General features: G+C 40.5%; 1 protein-coding gene across 1 annotated transcript in view; it reads right to left on the bottom strand.

Annotated features, from left to right (window-relative positions):
• Positions 1-20,893, bottom strand: part of Spata16 (spermatogenesis associated 16) — a 293,192-nt gene that overhangs the window by 69,395 nt on the left and 202,904 nt on the right. The gene's annotated exons all lie outside the window — the stretch shown is intronic.

Genomic DNA, 20,893 nt, shown 5'->3' with positions numbered 1-20,893 from the left:
AAAAATAAAATTCTGTTTTTCAAGGTGTCTTTTTTGCTACTTGATTTAGAAAATCAAATTCTTAGGTACAACATTATAACCAATTTACAGATGAATAGATATTGGCTATCAATTGAAAAAATATTTTCAAAAAATTCACTAAGCCACCTGTACTAAATTATCTTTATAAGAAGCATAGCACGCTGGACACAGGCTTTTCTTCTCCCATCCTGGGGAAAACCTTTAGCAGTAAGAGCCCTTCTCAGCTCCCCCAGAAAAGCATTTGTACCTCCAGATCGAAGGTGACTTGAGACAAATTCAGCTATGCAAGATGTTTCTTTAAGTTACATTTGCTCACATGCTGCTCTCCCCCAGGCTGTGCCCTCCCCCAGCACTTCCTATTTTAAATAGGCCACGGCCGTACTTGTGTCAGGTTAAAAAATAAAAAGAGCCATTTCAAAACTTAAAGGGTGTCTACTCTTTTTCGGCAACTTTTCCCTCTAAAGGAGTCTTGAAGATTTAACAAAAAGTGTGTCTATAGCTACCTCCTATTTCTGAAAATAGCACAAAAGCATATTACATTAAAAGTCCATATATATCTATAAGAGTAAGAGGTTTCCCCTGACAAGACTATCTACAGCCAATGAGAAAAACCAACAGAATGGAACTGTGTAACAGTGGGGGGGAACCAACAAACAAATTATATCATCATCAGCATTGTATTTTGAGCGCATTAATAAGGTGAAAGCAAGAAGCTGATCTTTTTCTTTTTGCAGGGTTGCCTGGGCCATTTTCATACAAGTATGTGCTACACTGTGACTATTCCCCACACGCCCCACCTCACTTTGTACACCTTGTGTCTCCTGAATCCCCTTGTTCCCTAGACAAGTTTGCTTCTTTTTTTCCATGTCACCAGCAGTCCACACTGTTTTATGTATCTTGATATCCAGGACCCACAAACAAAAGAAAATGTGATATTTGTCATTCTGAGGCTCACTTAACTCCATATGACGGTGACATATCATTTCTAGTGACATTAATTTCCCTGGAAAAAATCCATTGTACAAAGATAGCATATTTTGTATTCATTCCTTTGTTGTTTGACAAAGCTTGGTCTTTAATTTAGCTGGTATGAATAGTGATGTGCCAGTGTCTCTGTGATGTATGAACTGGGGGGCTTTTGGGTAAATACTGGGAAGTGGCATAGCTGGGTCATAAGGTAGTTCTAGTTTTGTTGTTGTTGTTGTTGTTTGTTTGTTTGTTTTTGTAATTTCCACATCGATTTCCATAGTGTCTGGACAATTTCACATTCTCACTAGTGCATAAGGCTTCCCCCTTGTCCAAATCCTTGCCAGCATTTTTTTTTTTCCTTGATGGTGGCCATTGGGTGATACGGAATCACAAACGTAGGTTTAACATGTGGATACTGAAGTTGAACACATTTTTCATGTTTAAACGGTTGCTTATATTTCATCTTTTAAGGATTATCTGTTCATTTCAGTGGCTTATTTATTGTTTGGACTGCTTGGTTTCTTGTTATATAGCTTGAGTTCTTTGTATATCTTAAGTATTAGTCTTGTCAGCTGTATAGGGAGGGAAGATTTTCTGCCATTCTGTAGCCTGTCCTGTCTCTTCACTTGCTTGCTTCAGAATGTGCTGTGAACAGCTTTCAAATCTCATGGCGTCCCACTTGTCAGTTAGTAGCACTGTTGAGTGAGGAGTGAATTCCTGAAGGAAGTGCTTGTCTATGCTGATACCTTAAAATCTTACCTTTAATTTTCTGTCTAAGAGTGTCAGAGTTGGGGATCTTACATTAAGGCTTTTGATCCATTACAAATTGCTTTTCATACAGGGCTAGAGAGACTATCTATGTCTTTGCTATGTCTGGCTATCCAGTTTTCCCAGCAACATTTGCTGAAAAGGCTGCCCTGTGTTGATGTATGTTTTTGGCATCTTTGTAAAAATTCAGGCAGCTGTAGCTACATGAGACTATTTCTGGGTCCTCCATTCTTCCCCGTACTGATCTGTTCTTATATCAACACCACATTGTTTTCATGACTGTGGTTCTATAGTATAACTTGAAGTCAGGTATGGTCTTCTTTTTGCTCAGGATTTCTGTGGCTATTTAGAATCTTTTGTGCTTCTATATGGAGTTAAAGATTGCTTGTTCCTATTTCTGTGAAGGATTGATATTTTTATGGGGATTCCATTGAATCTGTGAGTTGGCTTTGGGAGACTAGCCATTTTCACAGTATTAACTCTCCAAACCTATGAGCTTCCATTAAGTTGATTTTCAATTAAGTAGCCTAGTTGAACTTAGTCATTGCTTGTTTCATTCCTCAGTGAATTCACATGGCCTCTATGATTACCATGCTGCCTGCAAAGGCAGCCTTGCTTCTTATAATGCAAGATATTCTCCTTTTTTGTTAGGACACTCATAACCTTGCTTTTTCATGTTCAGGGCACTGAAAGGGGTTAGAGAGTGGAGTTGTTGGACATCATTCAGATGGAGTAGTCTTTGGCCATGGTTGTGTGGTAGGATCTTTGTGCTGTGTCCTAGGCCAACTTTGCAAGGCTAATTGGGGCAGCACAGGTAGCAAGTCTGGAACTCAGATGCAGGTGAGTAAAGGTTCTTGATCTTCAGTTAGAAAAAGTCTCTTGAGATTTTTGCTCTTACATGCTCACAGCTGAAACCATCCCTGGGAGGGTCATTCTAGACCAAGTGATTGCAGGAGAGGAAGGATGCTGCAGACCTGGGGTTCAAGGCCAGAACTTGGTTTTATTATTTATTTAAGCTGTTCACTCAGCTAGGACTACCATAAGATAGGACCACAGGCAACTTACGGACACAACAAAAATTCATATTCTTCTAGCTTTGGAAACTGGAGGATCAACAATGAGGTCTCAGCAGGATGAGTTTCTTCTGAGACCTCTCTTTTTCTCTTGGAGATCGCTGTTTCTTCTTGTCTTCAAATCATCTTTCTTCTGCTCTCTCTCTCTCTCTCTCTCTCTCTTTCTCAGTGGAAGTTCCCGGTTTCTTTGAGGATTGAGTTTTGTCATGTGACATTTTGCTGCAAGCTGGGCATGTGATGTTTTGCTGTGAGCTCTCACTTGTGAGGGGCATGATTTTAGCCTGTTGAGAACATCCATGGGTGGACTCTGGGGAGAGGAGATATATAGAAGCCCACATGCAGTGAGACATCATTTTTTTTTGCATCACCGTTGCTTCAACACTGCAGCTTTCGCTGGCTTCTTTTTGCTGCTTGGTGGACTGGACTTTCTCCTTGCTTTGGGCCAGACTGCTGGTATCCTGACAACTGAGTTTGGTAATCCCCTAAAGATCCATTGATCCTAATAAACAGGAAGTAGACAAAAGAGGTTTGTAGCCCTTTCGCCACTAATCTACCTAAGGTTGTGGGGGTGGAGGAGAGGGGAGGTAAGTGTTCTAAGGAACCTTAAATAAAGTAGGTTTGGTGGAAAATCTAAGCCTACTGTCTCTGTCTCTGTTTCTCTCTCTGTGTGTTTGTGATATTGGGGTTTGACTCTAGAACTGTCTAAATGTAAGGCATGTGCCTGTTCCCTGTGCTACATTACCAGCTATCTTTTGTGTGTCTTAATCACCTCTACTCCTATTGGACTGGTCCGCCACAGAACACATTTTAACCTAGCCCTCCTTTCAAAGAGCCCATCTCCAAGTACAGTTTTATCCTGAGATATTGGGCATTATCACTTTACTTTGATATATTTGAGGGGTGAACAAAAGTCAGTCTATCAGTTTCCAAGAGCTAGACTGCTTTCTACTGGCCGTTCTGAATATCTTGGAAGTGGGCTTTTTTTTTTTTCTTCTTAAATTTGGTTGAAAGAATTAGTGAAGGTATTTAATCTTCCAGCTTGCTTTTAGAAAGACATTAACAAGATCACAGGACAGGATGGGAGGAAACACTCTCCACACCATTTCTTTTCCAACTGTTAGCAGTATAAGGGAATGCTGGCAGGGTAGCTTGGCGAAGGCATCTCACAGCAGGGATGGTACTGTGAATGCCCAAGAACTTGGACCAGCTTTGAGGCAAGTGGCAGAAGTGTGGTTTTCATGTGGCAGCTTGATCTGCTTGTTGGCAGATCTGTGCCCTTGGCTTACGGCTTCAAGCCATGCATTCGGGACATCTCGAGACTCGCTCACAAAGGTGTGTACTTGCCGGAGAGCAGACTCCTTCCTCTCACCGGGAACCAACACGGCTGATTCTTCTGTCTTTTGTGCTGCATCGGGCAGACTTTCTACACCATTAGTGAGTAAGAAATGCAGTTTCCAGCTAGGCATGGTGGGAACTGTCTGTGATACTATCACTGAGTGGGTAGAGACAGAAGGATCAGAAGTTCAAGGACAGCCTTGGCCACATGAGGGAGAGAGCTCTTCTCACAACAAAAGAAAACAATGAAAGAAGAAAAGAATTCCAAGAGGATGTTTGCTTGAAGAAAATGGTTATAACCCTAAGGAAAAATGATTGTTAGTTACCATAGAGTAGAAATGAGCGTATATATTGCCTTTGCATTGAATCCTGAAATATCCTCATGGTGTATTGTTTTATTTCTAGAACCAGGCAATCTCTTGGACTTTGAACCTGTGTCATATTGTTCTGGTAAAAGGATATAGCAATATTTCATACATTACTCAGTGGTAATTGCATTCTTGGGTAACTGGTTAATGGAGCAATGTAGGAAAAATTCAGCCTACATTATTAAAAATGAAAATTTTATATTCCAGTACCACAGATGCTAGACTGCAGGAATGGTGTCTGAATTCTGTGCCTTAGATGTGTGCAACAGGGCCCTACCTTCAACTTCTAAGAGGCAACCAAGGGCTATCTAATAGTCTCTACCTTTTTGGGAGCCACTTGGCTATACTGACTAACCGTTCAAAAGGAAGTTCATTCCCACCCCCAGCCAACCCCCTGAGACAGGGTTTCTCTGTGTAACCTTGGCTGTCCAGGACTTGCTTTGTAGACCAATCTGGCCTTGAAATCACAGAGATCCACCTGCCTCTGCCTCCTGGAGTGCTGGAATTACAGGTGTGTACCACTGTACCCAGCCAAAAGGAATTTTCTTATGCCTGATACTGAGCATTTCTTTTTTTTCTTTTTTTCTTTTTTTTGTTAGTTTATGGTTCTTTTGGGGAGCGTCATATATATGTTGTGTTGTATCAAATTTTAGGTAAATGTGAAATAATATGATTCCTTGAGTCCTTGAGGCTTTATCAAATAACCTTGTATTATTTGTTCCTCATCTCTTTTTATCAATCTATATTGACCAACCAAATTTCAGAAGGAGGAAAACAATTAAACAGTCATTCTCAGCTACAATACTTATAAACCATGACAATGACCAGCAGGACAGGTGCAGTAAGTGGTATTCATTTGCCAGTGATAATAAACAGCTATCTAATTGGACTGAAAATCGACTGAACAGGAGGGATGTCATGCCTACTACTGTATTATGGCAAGGGCTGTCCTTTCTTCACTGTGGTTTCTTAGCTTTATCGACATTGAGCTGGCTGTAGATCTGTAGGTTGATTTCCACGTTCTCTCTTCTGTTGCCTTGGTCTGCCTGCCTGCATTTACACCAATCCGATGCTCTTTGAATGGCCGCATCTCTGTGGTACATTTTGAAGGCAGGTGCTGTAATGCCTCCTAGTTCCATACAGATGGATGAGTGCAAGCTTTACAATTTCTAGTATTTTGATAGGAATCTCATTGGCTCTGTAAGTATTTTTGGAATTGTGGACATTTTCAAAAATATTATTCTTCCAATACATCAACACAAAATGTGTTCCTGTTTTCTTGTGCCTACTCTATTTCTTTCATCTATGTTTTAATCTTCATTGTACAGATGTTTCATCTGTTTGGGTTTCTGGTGGAAAGTTTGGGTCTTCCTAGATATAAGAGTGTGTCATTGGCAAGCAGTGATAATATGACTTCCATATTGGATACTCTTTCTTTCTTTCTTTCTCTTGCCTGGTTGCTATGGCTAGTTCTTCCAGTACTATGTTTAATTAAATTGATGAGAATGGGTATCTGTTGTGTTCTAGATTTTCAGGAGGAAGCTTTCAGCTTTGGCCCACTCATTCTAATGTTGTTTCTTGTTTTATCATATATCGTTTTATTATGTTGGTGTATGTTTCATGTAGACCCAATTTGTTCAGCATTTTAGTTATAAGGGAAAATAAATTTGATTAAATTCTTTTTAAGCACTTACTGAGTTTAACACGTGGGCTTTGTTCATCCTGTTTTTAGTTATCAATTGCTTAAAAATATCCTTATCACAGTTATTTATTCATTTAATATTTGTATTTATTTGCTTAATGTGTAAAAGTGACCCACACAGAGAGCAACAAGACACACAGGGACACAGAGGCAGACACATAGCAAGTGTGTGGAGGTCAGAGGACAATTTGAAGTCAGGAGTCTGTATTTAGTTCTTTTTACCATATAGACCTGAAGAACTCAGGTCTTCAGACTAGGCATAAGGTACCATCCTGTTGTGCTCCTAATTATCAATGTTTGAAATCAGCGTTATTATGAAAATTCCACCAATGTGCATAATATAGTACTTTGCTTACTTTTACCCTAGGACTCTATTGCCTTGCTCCTTTCTGATGGTCTTCTTATCCCTGAACAGGTTTTTTCTGCTTCTCCCTTTCTCTCTCCATCATTACCCCATCTCTCTTATGATATATTGTTACAGCTAGATTACACATATGAAAAGACAGGCTATTTCCTTCTCTCCCATTACCTTTCTAATTCCTCATCTTCCTTCTTTTAAACCCCTTCCTCCACCTATAGATTTCCTCATTCTACTTTCAAGTCACATATATATTTAAATCTATATTGCCCATATGAGGGTAACATGCAGTGTTTGTCTTTCTGAGTCTGAATCTTAACACAAAGATTTTAAATTCTATTTTCCTGGAAATGAAATGAATTCATGTTTATTACAGCCTAATAAAATGCATTATATATATATATATATATATATATATATATATATATCACATTTTAAAATTCATTGCTGATTGGCATTTAGGATAATTTTTTGTGCTAGTGTCTTTGTGTTAAGTTAATCTAAATTCTTTATGATATAGTCTCAGGAGCAGTGTAACTATATCACATGGTAATTTGACGCTTCATCTTTTGGGGAACTACTAATTTCCATGGTGACTGCACTGGTTTGCATTTCTACCAAGAGTATATGTCTCCATCTTCTTGACTAGTTGTATCACATTCATCAATTTGTATATGTTGAGCCATTCTTGCATCTTTAGAATGAATCCCATTTTGATTTTGACATGTTTTTATGTTTAATTTTCTAGTATATTGTTAAAAATTTATGTTGAAAAATCTGTGTCATCAAGGACACTGACTTGTAGTCATTTTCATTTGGTTTTAATGTCCGAGTAATACAAGCCTTATACGTTGTGTTTGGAAGAATTTCTCCTTCAATTTTTTTGCAAAGATTTAGGAAGAATTGGTACTGCTTATTCTTAAAATAGTAGAATTTAGCAATGGAGAATTCCTCTTCCTCCTCCTCCTCCTCCTTTTTATTATTTATTCCATCTCATTAGTTCCAGTCTGTTTGGGTATTTGCATAGTAATTGGTCATTTCTTTTACTCCCAAATTCAATAATTTTATTTTTCTTTGCAGTTGAATAAAATTTCATTATGTATAGGTGCTACACTTCAGAACCATCAGTTGATGGACATATACGTTGATTCAATTTTCCAGCGACTGTGAATAGAGTCGTAATGAGCATGGATAAGCAATCATTTCTGTGGATATAGAATCCTTTGTGTATATGCCCAGGAATGGCGAAGCTGGGCCATATGCTAGTTCTAGGTCTAGCTTTCAACAACTCTCCACACTGGTTTTTATATTGTGTGGACAAAGAGTAGCGAGGAAACCAGAAAGGGGATATTGTTGTTGTTGTGTGTATGTGAAAATCTTAAGGGAGAGAAGATAGTAGAACATACATAGTATTGAGACAGGTCAAAGTGCAGAGAATAAGTGACGATGATGTGCTGAGTCCTCAAAGGAACTCTATCTCATTCTTATCCAACAAGGCTCAGGCAACAATATGGAAGAGGGCCTAAAGATATCTTAGAGAGGAAAGATACCAAACAATGTCTTCTAGATGTGTCAGTGCCACTTTCCTAATGAACACACAGCAGTTGTGGTTGCCTGTGCAAGACTTACCCAAGATCAAGCCAGTCAACATTCCACCATGAATAGGAGGGCAATGTAAGGTCCTACCCCTAGCTGAAGAGTGACTGGCAGTTGATGACTGCTCGTGGAGACAGTCACCGTTCTCCAGAGGCATGGCCTCTGGTAGGTTGCTCATGCTCCGTTGTATGGCATGGCATGGCAATGAGCATGTGGGCAGTCCTAACTGGATTTAATGTTATAAAAAATTGCCAAGACTTTGTATACTACCCTCATCTCCTTGGGCTACAGCCGGGATACAAAGTGAATAAACTGTAAAAATAAATAAATAAATAAATAAATAAATAAATAAATAAATAAATAAATAAAATAAAACAAAACTAGAGGCAAGGACTTGAAAAATGCCAAGAAACCATTTGGAGGCGGGGCAAGATGGCGGCGCCAGGAGGCATTTCATTCTGAGGAGCAGCACAGCAGGATTGTCACAGTGACCAGCAATCAGAACTCGCGGCCATAAAACACAAGTGATTGTGTTTCACAGGTGAGAGGATACCCCACGGTGGGGGATTCAATCAGCTTTAACTCACCCGGCTAAACCGCAGAAAAGATCCTGGTTCCACCAGGCGCTTGGTCGCCAGCCCAGAGCTACACGCCAGCGTGCTCTGGTCACTGTCCCAGACTGAACTGTGGGCCCACAACACCACAGACTGGATTTTCCAGTCGAGAGATAACCCCACGGAGCAGGAAACGATTGGGACCGACCTTAGGTCACCCAGACATCTCCTGGAAAAGACTTGGGTTCCGCGGGTGCCCCAGGAGCCAGCCCGGAGCCACAGCCGGGGACCAAGGCGCCTGCACAGAACCGTGCCTGCGTGCCTGATTCGCCACCTCAGATAGAACTGTGGGCTCCAGGGCACCAGGGCACCAGAGACTGCGTTTCACTGTCAGGTGCAAACCCACAGGGAGGGAAACGGCTGGTCTGATCTCAGAGCACTCAGCCGACACCCCCACCAGCGAAAAGGTCTCGGGAAAACTACCCAGCTTAGGCAGCTGCCAAAGCTCCCAAAGGCCAGAAAGGCGGAGCCACAAGCGGGCATCTGTGCCTGTGGGTGCTACTCGCCACCCCAGACAGAACAGCGGTCCCCAAAGCAAAGACTGGGTGTATCTGGCAGGAGGAAACCCGCAGCGGAGGACATCATCAGGTCTAACGCTCAGGACACCCAGCACCAAAAGACTTCCAGGATACACGCTGACTCTAGGCTCTAATGCAGGCAGGAGCGCTGTGTTCAGCCACCATTATTGAGTTCCCCTAGGGCACTGGGACACACAGCTGCATCCTCAGACTTACAAAAGCCAGAGAGCCATTACAGCAGCCCTCAGCTACTGTGCCAAGGATCAACCAGTTATCCCTAGCTAGACTGTCAAAACTGTGGGAATCACTGGTCCTTCAAGAGGGCTGCACCCACAGCGTCTGGACCAGAGCAGTGCCTGAAGCCGCCATCCCAGACAGGGACACACAGCTTCTGGTCCAGAGTGAGGCACCCAGCCTCCAGACCAGAGCAGTGCCTCCAGGCGCCAACTCAACCTAGGTGCACATTCTCCAGGCCCAGAGCAGAGCACTCAGCCTCTGGCCCAGAGACTTGCTGGGCGCACCTCTCACTTTCCTGGACAGAACTGTGTGCCCCAGGATAACAGACTGAGTTTCCCTGTTGGGAGAAAACCCCACAGCTAGGGAATCAGCAGGTTCTTCAAAAGGACTGTACCTGGAAATTTAGTGAGCAGCAGCACACTAAATGTATAACGAGAAACCCAGCAGTGGGGCAGCTGTCTTGAGAACTTCTATGGGTAAGAGGAGATCCCCCCCTGCCTAACATACACCACAGCTACCACACAGGGCTATAAACCTGAGGTGAGCAGTGGCAATTCCTGAGAAACACTGGCCATACAGTGTCCATAACCAAAAAGCAGAGGAGGACTCCTTCAGGAAAAATCATCTTCCGGCCAAGGGGATTCTCCCTACCTCAGGACTCCAGGAAGCACAGAAACTAACAGCCAACACCTAAATGAGCCCAATGGGTAGAGGTCAGCGTAAAAGCTCAACCAACAAAAGACAGAGCAATATGGCATCTCCAGAACCCAGCCATCCAGGGGCGAACAGCCCTGGACAACACAGCATAATAGAAAATCAAGAAGATGACCTTACATCTATGCTGATGAAGAGGATAATAGAGGAAACAAATAAAATACGTAAAGAATTAGAGGAAGATAAAACCAAACAGATCATGGCTATCCTTAAAAAAATGGAGGAAGTTAAAGACAAGCAGATTATGGCCATCTGTGAAGAAACACGGGAAGATGCAGCCAAACAGATTGCAGCCTTCAGAGAAGAAATAATTAAATCACTGAAAAAAAAATAAAAGGAACAGAGTTGAAGGAACTAAAAGAAAAAGAGGAAAATACAATCAGACAGGTGAAGGAAGTAAACAAAACAACTCAAGACCTGAAGATAGAACTGGAAAAATTAAAGAAAACACAAATGGAGGAAATAATGGAGAGGAAGAATTTAGGGAAGAAAACAGGAACTACAGAGGTAAGCATAACCAACAGACTACAAGAAATGGAAGAAAGAATCTCAGGTGTAGAAGATACAATGGAAGAAATCGATGTATCTGTCAAAGAAAATGTTAAATCCAAAAAATTCCTGACACAGACCGTCCAAGAAATCCAAGACAATATGAAAAGACAAAACCTAAGAATAATAGGTATAGAGGAAAAAGAAGACTCCCTTCTCCAAGGCCCAGAAAATATTTTTAACAAAATCATTGAAGAAAATTTCCCCAAGTTAAAGGAGAAGCCAATAAGGATACATGAGGCCTACAGAACACCCAACAAATTTGACCAGAAAAGAAAATCCTCCTGCCACATAATAATCAAAACAGTAAGTATACAGAACAAAGAAAAAATACTAAAAGCTGCAAGGGAAAAAGGCCAAATAACATAGAATGGCAAACCCATTAGAATCACACCGGCTTTTCAACAGAGACTATGAAAGCCAGAAGGGCCTGGACAGATATCATGCAGACCCCAAGAGAACACAGATGTCAGCCCAGGCTACTATACCCTGCAAAACTCTCAGTCCTCATAGACGGACAAAACAAGATATTCAATGACAAAAACAAATTTCAACAATACCTACACACAAATACAGCATTACAGAAGACACTGGAAGGGAAAATACAACCCAAGAAAATTAGCTTCTTTCAAGAAAACACAGGAAATAATTAACCTTACTACAGTAAAACAAAAAGCAACCAAGCACACAACCTTATGACCACAGCCAACATCAAAATCAAAGGATCTAACAGCCACTGGTCATTAATCTCTCTCAACATCAATGGACTCAACTCTCCAATAAAAAGACACAGATTAACAGAATGGATACATAAAAAAAAAAAAAAAACCAGCAATCTGTTGCACACAAGAAACATACCTAAGGCACAAAGATAGACATTACCTGAGGGTAAAAGGTTGGAAGACGACTTTCCAAGCAAATGGACCCAAGAAACAAGCAGGGGTAGCCATTCTAATATCTGATAAAATAGACTTTCAACCAAAATTAATAAAAAGAGATGGGGAAGGACACTTCATACTCATCAAGGGAAAATTCCACCAGGAAGACATCACAATCCTGAACATCTATGCCCCAAATACAAGAGCACCCACATTTGTAAAAGAAACATTGATAAAATTTAAACCACATATAGATTCCCACACATTAATAGTGGGAGACTACTTCAACACCACACTCTCAACAAAGGACAGGTCAACAAAACAGAAATTAAACAAAGAAACAATATCTCTGACAGAGGTCATGAATCAAATGGACCTCACAGACATTTACAGAACTTTACACCCAAATACAAAAGAATTTACCTTCTTCTCAGCACCTCATGGAACCTTCTCCAAAATAGACCATATAGTTGTTCACAAAGCAAGCCTCAACAGATACAAGAAGACTGAAATAATCCCTTGTATCTTGTCTGATCACCATGGAATAAAGCTGGATTTCAACAACAACAGAAATAGCAAAATGCCTACAAACTCATGGAAACTGAACAACTTGTTACTAAATGACAGCTGGGCCAGGGAAGAAATAAAGAAAGAAATTAAAGTCTTCCTAGAACTCAATGAAAATGAAGACACAACATACCCAAACTTGTGGGACACAATGAAAGCAGTGCTAAGAGGAAAGTTCATAGCACTAAGTGCCTTCAAGAAGAAATTCGAGACAGCTCATTCAAGCAACTTAATGGCCCACTTAAAAACACTAGAAAAAGAAGAAGCAGACACACCAAAAAGGAGTAGACGGCTGGAAATAATCAAACTCAGGGTTGAAATCAATCAATTAGAAACACATAAAACAATTCAAAGAATCAATGAAACCAAGAGCTGGTTCTTTGAGAAAACCAACAAGATCGACAAACCCTTAGCCAAGCTAACTAAAAGGCAGAGAGACACCACCCAAATCAACAAAATCAGAAATGAAAAGGGGGACATAACTACAGACACTGAGGAAATCCAAACAATCATTAGGACTTACTTCAAAAGCCTATATGCCACAAAATTTGAAAATCTAAATGAAATGGACAATTTTCTTGATTGATTTGACTTACCAAAGCTGAATCAGGACCAGGTAAATCAACTAAATAGTCCTATATCCCCCAAAGAAATAGAAGCAGTCATCAAAAGTCTCCCATCCAAAAAAAGCCCAGGACCAGATGGCTTCAGCGCAGAATTCTACCAGATCTTCAAAGAAGAGCTAACTCCAATTCTCTTCAAACTATTCCACAAAATAGAAACAGAAGGAATATTACCAAACCGATTCTATGAAGCCACAGTCACCTTGGTACCTAAACCTCACAAAGACTCAACAAAGAAAGAGAATTTCAGGCCAATCTCCCTTATGAACATTGATGCAAAAATACTTAACAAAATTCTCGCAAATCGAATCCAAGAACACATCAAAGATATTATCCACTATGACCAAGTAGGCTTCATCCCAGGTATGCAGAGGTGGTTCAATATACAGAAATCCATCAATGTGATCCACCACATTAACAAACTGAAAGAAAAAAACCACATGATAATCTCCCTAGATGCTGGAAAAGCATTTGACAAAATCCAACATCCATTCATGTTTAAAGTACTGGAGAGATCAGGGATACAAGGCACATATCTAAACATAGTAAAGGCGATATACAGCAAGCCTATAGCCAACATCAAACTGAACGGAGAGAAACTTAAAGCAATCCCACTGAAATCAGGGACAAGACAAGGCTACCCACTGTCTCCATATCTCTTCAACACAGTGCTGGAAGTCCTTGCTAGAGCAATAAGACAGTTGAAGGAGATCAAGGGGATACAGATGGGAAAGGAAGAAGTCAAATTATCACTATTTGCAGATGATATGATAGTATACATGAGTGACCCCAAAAACTCTACCAGGGAACTCCTACAGCTGATAAACACCTTCAGCAAAGTGGCCAGATACAAAATTAACTCATGGCTGAGAAAGAGATTAGAGAAACAACACCATTGACTATAGCCACAAATGACATAAAGTACCTTGGTGTAACCCTAACCAAGCAAGTCAAAGACTTGTATGAAAAAAATTTCAAGTCTCTGAAGAAAGAATTAGAGGAAGATATGAGAAGATGGAAAGATCTCCCATGCTCATGGCTTGGCAGGATTAACATAGTAAAAATGGCCATCTTACCAAAAGCAATCTACAGATTTAATGCAATTCCCATCAAATTGCCAATACAATTCTTTACAGACCTGGAAAGAAAAATTCTCAACTTCGTATGGAATAACAAGCAACCGAGAATTGCTAAAACAATCCTCTACAATAAAAGATCTTCTGGAGGTATCTCCATCCCTGATCTCAAGCTGTAGTATAGAGCAACAGTTATAAAAACTGTATGGTACTGGCATAGAAACAGAATGGTGGATCAATGGAATCAAACAGAAGACCCAGAAATAAACCCACACACTTACGGACACCTGATTTTTGACAAAGATGCCAAAACCATACAATGGAAAAAAGATAGCATCTTCAACAAATGGTGCTGGTCCAACTGGATGTCTACATGTAGAAAAATGAAAATAGATCCATACTTATCACCCTGCACAAAACTGAAGTCCAAGTGGATCAAAGACCTCAACATAAAACCAGACACATTAAATCGGCTAGAAAAAAAAGTGGGGAATACCCTAGAACTCATTGGTACAGGAGAAAACTTTCTGAACAGAACACTAACAGCACAGGCTCTAAGAGCAACAATCAATAAATGGGACCTCATGAAATTGAAAAGCTTCTGTAAAGCAAAGGACACTGTCATCAAAACAAAGCGACTGCCTACAGATTGGGAAAGAATCATCACCAATCATTTATCTGACAGAGGACTCATATCCAATACATATAAAGAACTAAACAAGCTGAAAAGCAACAAACCAAGTAATCCACTTAAAAAATGGGGAACAGAGCTAAAGAGAGAATTCTCTGTAGAGGAATATCGAATGGCAGAGAAGCACTTAAAGAAATGCTCAACCTCATTAGCCATTAGGGAAATGCAAATCAAAACGACCCTGAGATTTCACCTTACACCCATCAGAATGGCCAAGATGAAAAACTCAAGGGACAACACATGCTGGAGAGTTTGTGGAGAAAGGGGAACCCTTCTCCACTGCTGGTGGGAATGTAAACTGGTGCAACCACTCTGGAAATCAATCTGGCGCTTTCTCAGACAACTAGGAATAGCGCTTCCTCAAGATCCAGCCATACCACTCCCAGGCATATACCCAAAAGAGGCTCAAGTACACAATAAGGACATTTGCTCAGCCATGTTTATAGCAGCTTTATTTGTAATAGCCAGAAGCTGGAAACAGCCCAGATGCCCCTCAACTGAAGAATGGATGCAGAAACTGTGGTACATTTATACAATGGAGTATTACTCAGCAATGAAAAATAAGGAAATCATGAAATTTGCAGGTAAATGGTGGGACCTGGAAAGGATCATCCTGAGTGAGTTGTCCCAGAAGCACTCATATAAACATACAACATAGAATAATCCCACTAAAATCTGTACATCTAAACAAACTAAGCAAAAGAGAGGACCCTAACTAAAATGTTCAATCCCCATCCTGAAAGGAAAAGAGGATGGACATCAGAAGAAAAAGAAAATAGGAAACAACCTCGGAACCTGCTATAGAGGGCCTCTGAAAGCCAGAAGAAAACAGGAAACAACCTTGGAACCTGCCACATAGGGCCTCTGAAAGCCTCTGCAGTATAGACTGTCAAAGCAGATGCTGAGCCTGATGGCCAACTGATGGCAGAGTGAATGGAATTCTATGCAAGAAGTAGGAAATAGTAAGAGCTGGAGGGGACGGGAACTCCACAAGGAGAGCAACAGAACAAGATAATTTGAACACAGGGAACTTCCCAGAGACTCAGACTCCAACCAAGGATTATTGGTGGAGATAACCTAGAACCTCTGCACAGATGTAGCCCATGGCAGTTCAGTGTCCAAGTGGGTTACATAGTAATGGGAAGAGGGACTGCCTCTGACATAATCTGATTGGCCTGCTCTTTGATCACCTCCCCCTGAGGGGGGCGCAGCCTTACCAGGCCACGGTATAGGACAATGCAACCACTTTGATGAGAACTGATAGACTAAGATCAGAAAGAAGAGGAGAACCTCCCCTATCAGTGGACTTGGGGAGTGGCATGCATGCAGAAAGGGGAGGGAGGGTGAGATCGGGAGGGGAGGAAGGAGGGGCTTATGGAGGGATACAAAATGAATAAAGTGTAATTAATAAAAAATTTTAAAAAATGCCAAGAAACAGGAGAAAACAAGTAACATGACAGGAGACTACCGAATAGGGCCTCTGAAAGACTTTACTAGCAGTGTATCAAAGATACTAAGACTCATAACCCAACCTTCGGCAGAGTGCAGGAATCATATGAAAGAAGGGGGAGTTAATATAATGTGGAAAGGATAGGAGCTCCACAAGGACCAAATATATCTGGGCACAGAGGTCTTTTCTGAGACTGATAATCCACCAAGAACCATGTATGGATAAAACCTAGAACCTCTGCTCAGATGAAGCCCGTGGTAGCTCAGTAACCAATTGGTTTCCCATAGTGAGGGGAACAAGGACTATTTCTGACAGGAACTCAATGACTGGCTCTTTGAGCTCCCCACTCCCCCCAAGGGAGGAGCAGTCCTGCTAGGCCACAGAGGAGGACTTTGCAGCCAGTCCTGAAGATACCTGATAAAACAGGGTCAGATGATAGGGGATGAGGTCCTCCCCAATAAGTGGACTTGGAAAGGGGCAGGGAGGAGATAAGGGAGGAGGGAGGGTTTGGGAGGGAATGAGGGAGTGGGATACAGTTGGGATACAGAGTTAATAAAATGTAACTAATAATAATAAAATAAAAATAAAAAAAATGCCAAGAAGCAGCAAGGGGGATGAGGGTGTGGCTACAAGAAGTCAGAGTGGGGAGTAGGGATGGACATGATAAAAATACGTTACAAGCATGTAGAAAAATCTCAAAGAGAAGTGAAATATATTAAAATTAGAGTATTTAGATATAACCATTGATATTAAAATGCAGGTTTTGATGATCAAACATGTTCCTTGACTTTGAAAATAGAGACCAGATGAATATTTAACTGCTTGTAAAAAAATGTTAAAATTGGAGTAAATTTCTAATGATGTTTCCACTTTGACTTCAATGTTCTGAGCTGACTGTCCTTCCCTGGTGTGTTCCTTTGATGTCAGTGGATGTAGCCTGCGTGTAGAGAATGGTGAGGAAATCAGTCCCAGGTCCTGTTGTTGAGTGGACAGTGTTGCTAATTATGTTCTCTGCACTGCTCCTTAGAAGGAAGCTTTGAAATCCGGTGCTGGTATCTGTGGGTCCCAGTGAATCCATTGCTGACACTCTGGCATTTATAAGTTATCATAATTTCTCTTAGTACAACACCTAAACAAAAGAACCACTCATTGCGCTGGAAGTCAGCTTGCCCGGGAAAACTGTGTAACAACAGAGACTACAGAAGAGAAGGGGAGAGGTCGGCACCATCAAAGATTAAAGAAAAGCAACCGTGAACAGGCTAAGAGAGAAAGGGAGGGAAGTCATCACCCCACATTCCACATCTATGGGGTTGGAGCCTTCTGGCAAAAACTGTGAGTTCTTGAAGAAGCCCAGTAAAGCTGGCAGAAGCTTAGTACTCAAAGGATTTCAGCACGGTGAAATGGTTTTTCACAGCCCCGCCCCCATCGCTTGACTGTTGCCTAATGGAAGTGGTGCAGTAAGTAGGAATCCTGTCACTTCTAATTAGAAAATGTAATCAAATAATTTTAGACTATCAAATTATTTCCTTATTGCTCTCAATATTAGTCTTGACCACAATCACAGTAAGTTAATTTGCTTAGAAAATTAGATCTGGAAGACACCTCAGGACTTTTCCAACCTAATTCATGGAGATTTGGGGAGGTTTTAAGGGGCTTTATAAGGATGAACAGATTTTTAATTTTATAGAATTTAAAATTAGATCTTTATAATATGAATAACTTCTTTTTTGAAAAATTAAGGTTTTACTCCCTGGGAACATGACAAGAATTTCATAGACTCTTCAGGTGATGATGGAGGGTAGACAGGAGTACTTTTGATTAGGGTGGTCTGTTTTCTCTCACGGGAACTGAAGAGAGCTCTCAGCCAGGCCTGGTGGCCTAGTCCTGTATCACAGTCTCTCAGGAGGCTGGAGTAGAGGACTGCAAGTTCAAGGCCATTCAGGGCCAAAATGTGAGTTTAAGGCCAGCTTGGACAACTTATTGAGACACTGTTTCAAAATGAAATGTAAAAAGAGGGCTAGTAAAATATAATTCTGTGGATGTGGCTCAGTAACAGTGGGAACATTCAAGAGGCTCAAGGTTCAATCCCCAGGATGTGGGGAGACTGAAAGCGAAAGAGCAAGAGAGTATCCCAGAAACAGAAAGACACACTTGGTATATACTCATTTATAAGTGGATATTAGGCATACAATATAGGATAAAAACCTGTACACCTAAGGAAGCTAATCAAAAAGGAGGACCCTGGTAAGACACTCAAGCTTCATTCAGAAAGGCAAACGAGATGGAATTGGAAGAGGGAGAAAACAGGGAACAAGACAGGAGCCTACCACAGAGGGCCTCTGAAAGACTCTACCTTGCAGGGTATCAAAACATATGCTGAGGCTCATAGCCAAACTTTTTGCAGAGTGCAGAGAATCTTTTGAAAGAAGGGGGAAATAGAAAGACCACGAGGGAACAGGAGCTCTAAAAGGAGAGCAACAAAACCGAAAAATCTGGGCACAGGGGTCTTTTCTGAGACTGATACTCAAAACAAGGACCATGCAAGGAGATAACCTAGGACCCCTGCTTAGATGTAGCCCATGGCAGCTACATCTGAGGGTTCCCCAATAATAGGAACAAGGACATTCTGCGACATGAACTCATGGGCTGGCTCTTTGATCACCTCCACCTGAGGGGGAGCAGCCTTACCAGGCCACAGAGGAAGACAATGCAGCCAGTCCTGATGAGACCTGATAGACTATGGTCAGATGAAAGGGGAGGAGGTCCTCCCCTATTAAAGGACTGGGGAGGGGCATAGGAGAAGAGGGAGGGGGGTAGGATTGGGAAGGGATGGGAGAGGGGGCTACAGCTGGGATACAAAGTGAATAAACTGTAATTAATAAAAATAAAATAAAAAATTTAAAAAAGAAAAAAAAACAAAAGCAAGAGAGAGAGAACTAGAGAGAGTGAGGAAAGAGTGAGAGTAAGGGAGTGTGAGATGGAGAGAATCAGAGGGAGCCAGGCAGAGAGAGAGAGAGAGAGAAAGAGAGAGAGGAGAGTGAAGAAGATGAAGGCATAATGTAAGTATAAAAATCACATTTTATTGTCTTACTAAAAATTTTGTCTTGTTTGTTATAGTAATTAGTCTACCCTAGTACAGAAATAGCAATAAATGACAATTCAAATCTCAATCACAACCCATTCCCATCTATTAAGCCTTATGGTATTATAAAAAGTAAAGAAAAGCAACATTTAAAGATAAAATAACAATTTTTCACTTAGCACTGTAATATAAGCTTTTATATATATGCCATTTTCTTTAATCCGTATAGAATCCATCTAGGCAGGTGTTATTAGGGACTGAATATTATGGTTCCATTGTTCTATTTTCAGAGTAACTGTTATTACTTCCAAAGGAAATTTCCTATACTTGGATGTTATACAGTTGAGATGGAACCTAGACTTTAATGACTAGCATAACTCTTTGTTATTGTATGAATAATAATATAATTTTGAATGATGAGTATAATTTACCAGAAAATGGAAAAATAAAACTCTGTAAGTGACACTTAAAAAATTTAATCCCTGTAAATATATTATTGGTTTAATTTGGAAGGCTTCAGTGACTTGAATTAGAGGGCAGATTTTCCTAAACCTGTCTCCTTGTGGCTGCCCTAGAACTTGTTCACTGTGTCACTTATGCAGTAACTGGGACTGACATTTCTATCCTTAAACAATTAATATAATAACATGTTTGAATATACTATGCAATGGTGGTTTGTTTTCTCTTGCCACAGTGATAAGTGCTTTAATGCTGAAGCTCTATCATGCTGGACAAGAGATCTTTTATGAAGCATCAGCCAGTGTCTGTCAGCCCAGCTATGTGAAGGTTATAGCTCTCTTCATGAGGTATAAATAAAGTATTTAAATTTTATTTTCATTGTCTGTAAATCACTAAAGATTACATGATCAGGTTGCTGATACCTAGGTAAAAAGATTGATACAGCTTTCTTAGATTCTCTACTTTGCAATTCTTGCTTTTTAAAACAGTCATAATAAATAGCATTTTAAATTCTAAAGAATTTTTGTTTCCTTTAGTTTTGCACCGTCTGTGAGTGCTACAGATTTTTAGCACACACACATATGCATAATGCATTTATGTGTTTGTGTGGACATAATACACTTTTTGTTTCTCATTCATTCTGTTTTTTTTCTTTCTCTCCTCTCTCTCTTCTCCCTCTCTTTTAGATAGGGTTTCACTAATTTTGTTGTTGTTTTGAGATAGGTTCTCTCTATGCAGTCTTGACTATACTGGAATTTGATATGTAGACCAGGCTGGCCTTGAACTCAGAAAGATCCTCCTGCCTTTGCCTCCCAACTACTGGGCTTAAAAGCGTGCACCACTACACCCAGAGGGTTTCATTATTTAGTTTAGGCTTCAAACTGGTAATTCTCCTGCTTTAGCCTCTCAAGTGCTGGGATCACAAAAGTGAACTGCTCAGCCTGGCTTAGGTTTGGATCTTGATTGTACATGATACATCTATTAACTGAATCACATATTTTATAGCTAAAGATTTCCTTGCATTAATTTTTAATTATTTGTATTTTGTAATAAAAACTTATTTGCATATTCCCTCCACATGGAACTGAGGAGAGGGAAAAGATCCATGGTACATTTTCATATCCACTTATAGCTAAGTAACAAGTGTGTAAATTCTGGTGATTCGTCTGGAGTCACAGAATTAGAAATGGAAGCAAGATGAGGGCTTGAGTCTCCTAAGCCAATGCTTTTTCCTATACTGAAGGC

The sequence above is a fragment of the Psammomys obesus genome, unplaced genomic scaffold (assembly GCF_907164565.1).
Source record: "Psammomys obesus unplaced genomic scaffold, mPsaObe1.curated_primary_1811, whole genome shotgun sequence".
Taxonomy (NCBI): domain Eukaryota; kingdom Metazoa; phylum Chordata; class Mammalia; order Rodentia; family Muridae; genus Psammomys; species Psammomys obesus.
The sequence above is the reverse complement of the archived record's forward strand: the minus strand, read 5'-3'. Positions and strand labels throughout refer to the sequence as shown.